Raw genomic sequence first — 5871 nt, forward strand, 5'->3', positions numbered from 1 at the left:
CATTAGACGTACCAAGTGCCCTTGAATCATTAGTTTCTTTTGACTCTCTCACAAAAATCATATACATAGAAATAGCTTTCTTCATTTCTTTAGAAATGCTAACATGACTAACCATTGGCACAGGCCAATCTCTAGCATCAACAATGCATACTATGTTCTGACCCTTGAATTGAAATGCAAGGGTCTTCTTAACAAAATCGAGAAGAGGTCAAATCTTGTAATGCCAAGGCATGCCTAGGGTAACATCACAATTACCTTTGGGTGCAAGTAGAAAAGATTCTTGGTCACGGTAATCCCCAATTCTAAGATTCAACTTCCCTTGAATAGGAGTAGAATTGGTTGTAAGTCCTTCAAATGCCGAACCTAATCCAATTGGTATTCCCAATCGATTCGGTGGAATTTGTAGCCTTTCAACAGTATCTACTGACACAAAATTATCTGTGGACCTTGGATCAAAGAGTATCAAAACTTGTTGATTGTTGAGTGTCCCCCAACCCTTTAAGAGTTGTCTTTTCTTCTCATTTGAATGAGTGTTAGCTTGCACATCCAGAATAGAATTTGAGAATGGCAAAGGAGTATCTTTAACCACATTTGCTTCCTTCCTTTTGTGAGGACAATCAGGCTTCATATGCCCTAACTCACCACAAAGAAAGCACCTTCCTTCCTCTTTGTACTTTTGTATCTCAGAGAGTGAGAGATACTTGCGCTTCTTCTTGTTACCCTATGGCTCTGAATATTGGTAATGGGTAAAGGTAGGTCTTCTTTGATTAGTCCTATCTCTTGGTTGATCATAGAGCTGCTCTTGTCTAGCTCTATTAGAACTCATCTCCAACTTTCGAGATGTACTAAGTGTATGCAAACTTCCAGCTATGATGGCAGATTCCATCATGCGAGATAAGCTTTCATGTGGATACACCTTCATTGTTCTATGTAAATGAGGGAGTAGGCCAGCTTCAAACTTCCTTTTCTTCTCTTCATCATTGATCTCCATGAAAGGAGTAACCTTGAGAAGAGTAAACCAAAACTTGTCCACATAACTAGTGACCTTTTCATGCTCTTTCTGGCCTAGCCAATCCCACTCCTTCTTGACATCATTCTCAAAATTAGGAGGCAAGAACTGAGCATAAAACTTCTTCTTGAACTTTTCCCAAGTCATAGGTTTCCTTCCCTCCAAAATGAGAGTCAACCACCAATTGCTAGCGGTGTCTTTCAAGTGCATGCCTACATGCCTTAGCTTGAACTTTTCTGAGAAATTACCATTTTAAAAAAGTAACTTCAAATTGCGTGACAAAGGCTAACGCCTTAGCAGGATCTCTCTTACTAGAGTAAGAGTCAAAATTTATGTCCTTATCCCCAGACTTGAAAGTCTTAGTCTTTTTAAGCTTGCTCCTCTTATGGTCCCTATTTGTCCATTTGTGGATTGCACGATACTTAGAACCAAGAGAGTAGAGACTAGAAGATGAGGAGGAGGAGGAGGAACTTGAGTAATCAGGAGAGTAGCTAGTTGCTGAGGGAGATGACTCCCTCCTTATCCGCCTCACTCGAGGTGAGGTCTTTTTACTCTTCTTGACCCGATAATTCTTCTTCCTTCTAGGAAGCTTCTCAGCAATTGGATGCTTTGCATCTTCACCATCAATTGGTGCAATGGTGTTCCTCCAATATCACCATCTTTTGGAGGATTTTGTCCTTCATATGTAGCTTCTTCCCTTGCCCTTAAGCTGTCAATCAATTAACGTACTTTGGGAATCTCCAACAAGCTACGATACTCTGTCAATTGAGCCTGTAATTGCTCACTTGTAGGTGCTTCATCAATTGCCATCGTTACCTTCTTCTTGCAAGGATCGCCTTTACTTTGAGAAAATCAAAAAGACCTGCTCTGATACCACTGTCATAGAATTCGAGATACACGCTCGACTTTCTTATATACTTAAAATATATATGGAAAATATTATATTGGCACAGAGGGAGAATAGATGAGATAAAAGAAAGATGTAGAGAGAGAGATAGAGAAATTGGCAACACACTAAGGACTGGAAGATGGGCCAGTCCCCCCCCCCTTGTGGAGTTATATTATTGACAAGGAGCAAGCTCCTCTATTACACATAAGCAAGTTCTTACTTGTAGATCTTGGAAACAAGTTCGTGTTTCCTTGCACGGTATACAACCGGCTAACACTTACACAACTTGGAAGTTGGCACCTTTTGATCATTCTCGAGTCTCCTTCTCTCCTACACAATATGTGTAAGGCTCTCCTCTTGGCGCTTGTTTTTAGCAAAGCTTCCGCAACACTTGTAACTTCTCTTCTCCTCTTGGAACTTGATTTCAGCAAAGCTTCCGCAGCACTGATTTCAGCAGGGCTTCCACAGCACTTGCACCTTCTCTTCTCCTCTTGGATATATGCAAAGTGTATGCAAAGTGATGCTTCCTTGAACCCCCCCCCCCCCTACACCCAAGGAGAGCCTCCTCTTTTATAGGCTTTCAAGAGCTTCTCTTCTTGGAGAGAGAGTTGAGTTGATCTTCATGCAAGATGTGGTTGGTCTACTTTGCAGCACTAATTTCGAGATATATCTTTGTGCATTATTTGGATGAAAAAACATGCAACACGAAAGTTGTAGATCTCACTATTTTCGATAACATTAGCAGCCCATTTTTAGAGATAGTTTTTCTATTGCGAGATATTTTAAAAATAGATTTTCCAAAAAATAGCTTTTTAAACTGTACTCTTAACTTGTGGTCCATGCAACCACCTTGAGTCATAAATAAGGAGAGTTCATTAGATTGCCTTGGGCCTCAACCTTAAGATTGAATTCCACACAAAAGCTTGTGTCATTTTAGACCTTAGAAAGAGAAAATCACTTCTCTCCTCACTTCCAAAGGATCAAGCCTCTCGTCTTTCGTAGTGAGAGAATTTCCTCTCTCGTCTTTCTTAATGAAAGAAAAGACCTTAAACCTTGACTTGTAGGGGAGAGGATGACCCCAAATGAATGTAGTGCTCATTATACACAAGTAAACATTCCTAGGCGTCCCTAGATGCACACATAAATACATATACACAATGCTAATGCACTTCCTCTTCTTAGAACTCAATCCATCTTCATTTATGTGTAACTCCTTGGTTCTTGTGTACATTCTTACACTTGGCAGACACTTCTTTCCCCCTTCATAACTTGTATTGCCTATACCAGATATCCTCGTCACAGTGCTCTGATCAACCCATTAAGTGATGCACTAGGAATACTAGTCTCTAAATGGTCTCATGGCCATGCTAGATCATCATCAACACTTAAATAAAAGTGAGTCATTAAATTATTGACATGAATTTATTAAATAGAGAATGCGTAATAAGCAATCAATTTAGTGACATCATTAGTGACAGCAAGTGGGATCTACTTGAAGAGTATTATTTGCCCATCATTGCTTAGTAGTCATCATGAGGCAATTACCAATTTAGTTGAGCTCAAGTCAATGACCATACCAACTTCTCAAGAATTGACTTGAAGGCTTGCATCTCACTTTTAGCTTTGCAAATTTTGACCAGAGAGAAGGATGTGATAAAATAAGTTGGTGTAATTATAATTGATTTAAAGTAAAGGTATGTAAGAGCTTATTTTAGATGAGGATGTTTTTATGAAAGAGATGCTCATTCTCTTCCCAATAGGTTTCTATTTTCAAGCAAGTTGAACCATGTCATCATCATCAAGGCCCATGTTGATCATTGCAAATGTACCAAATGTAGACTTGAGTAGTAAGTATTTAATTTTAAGAACATCATGATTTTTTGCCAACTCAGCCATGCTACAAAGACATTTATAAAAGAGTAGTGATTTAAGATGAGAAATAGGGGTAGGAGTAGTGGGGTTGCTTTGCAAATGAGTTTGAACAACATCCCCTTGATCATTTTGAGGCCTATCCTTCTTGGCATGTCCCGACTAGTAATTTGGGGAAGTAGTCGCAATGGGTGCTATTATTGATGATGTTGGTCTTTTAGGATGGGAATTGGATAGTGGTCTCATGAATGAGTGACTACTCAAGAACTAATGTGGTTTTAGAGGGTGGAGATAGCTTAAAGAGTACTAGCTTGCAAATGTATTGGTTTTGGTTTCTACTTATTTTGCTCTTGGTTTCTCTAGAGCTACCTTAGATGAAGCTTTAGGAGAAAATTGTGGCTTTGCACATTTGGCAATCCAAATATATCAATTTTAGTCATAGTATTCTTGTGTCACTAGAAGGTTTTGTGGTGCCCATCTCAATGAAAATCTAAATATGGGAGAGGGCCTTCTGCATCATATTGATTCTTACATGATGGTCAAGAAGATTCTGGTGGTTGAACTTTAATATTAGGCAAGTTTTTAGATCTTCACTATTTTTGAATAAGTTACTTAGGAGGAGTTTTTATGGTTCGAATGATTGGTACTTTCTTGTGGGCTTGATCTTGAGAAATTGCTAAAGAAGACACTACCCTATGGTGGGGTGGTAGATGTGGGAGCTTTTACTCAGCCGCCAAGACCCATGGACTGCTTATTGTTTCAAGCATTCCAAGCCGAGCACTAATGGCTACCTCTCACATAGCCGATGCGCCATCCATATCTATGGGTGTAGTGAGCTTACCTCCATGCCAATCGAGTTGCCTCCTCTCCCGCACACTCTGGTAGCTCCACGATCCAAGTGTAAGCTCCACGCTCCAAGCTCCATTGCCACGAGTAAGACAAGAGAAGAGAAGAGAAGAGAAGATGAGAGGAGAAGATGGATGTGGGAGCTTTCACTCAACCGCCAAGACCCACGGACCGCTTATTGTTTCAAGCGTTCCAAGCCGAGCACTAATGTCTATCTCTCACATAACCAACGCGCCATCCATATCTACGGGTGTAGTGAGCTTACCTCCGTGCCGTTCGAGTTACCTCCTCTCCCGCGCACTCCGGTGGCTCCACGATCCAAGTGCAAGCTTCAAGCAAGCTCGATCCTCCCGCTGCAAGCTCCAAGCTCCATTGCCACGAGCAAGACAAGAGAAGAAAAGAGAAGAGAATAAGAGAGGAGAAGATGGAGAGCTTCTCCTCCTCGGTCCCTCACCCTCACACACTCACTCCCTCACACTCTCACACTCCCTCTCTCAAGCACAAGCTCAAGCAAGCAAGAAGAAGAAGAAGAAGAAGAAGAGGATAGCTACTTTTGGCCACATACAAGAATGAGCTTCTCATTCACTTTTCAACTTTATATACAAAACCCTAAATCCCTTTTGGGCGGTCATCCCCTTTTCTTCTTTCTTTACATGGTCGGTCGTAGCCTAGGCCCCTTTTTCCCATTGTCCTTCTATCTTCCTAGCTTCCTTTCCACCGCCCGTCTACATTTACAAATTGCACGGGTGAGAGTCCCGCACTCCTTGAATTAAACCATGATGCGCTTGCGCTCTTTTATAAAAGTTTTGACTTGCGCTTTTCCTTGTGCGCCTTTCTCCCTTATTTAGGACTCTTCTCCTTGTGCATCTTTGTCTTCCGTTTCTCTTTGCCTTGGCCTTTGTCTTTGTCTTCTGCTTTAGCTTTTCTGGATTTTCCACCTTCGTTTGTTTGAGGGTTAACAATGGAGAGCTTCTCCTCCTTGGTCCCTCACCCTCACACACTCACTCCCTCACACTCTCACTCTCCCTCTCTCAAGCACAACCTCAAACAAGCAAGAACATGAAGAAGAAAAAGAAAAAGAGAACCACTTTTGGCCACATACAAGAATGAGCTTCTCATTCACTTTTCAACTTTATATACAAAACCCTAAATCCCTTTTGGGCAGTCATCCCCTTATCCCCTTTTTTATATGGCCGGCCGTGGCCTAGGCCATTTTTCCCATTGTCCTTCTATCTTCCTAGCTTCCTTTCCACTGCCC

The sequence above is a fragment of the Lygodium microphyllum genome, unplaced genomic scaffold (assembly GCF_053477565.2).
Source record: "Lygodium microphyllum isolate KBCC unplaced genomic scaffold, Lygodium_microphyllum_v1.1.10 scaffold_44, whole genome shotgun sequence".
Classification (NCBI taxonomy): domain Eukaryota; kingdom Viridiplantae; phylum Streptophyta; class Polypodiopsida; order Schizaeales; family Lygodiaceae; genus Lygodium; species Lygodium microphyllum.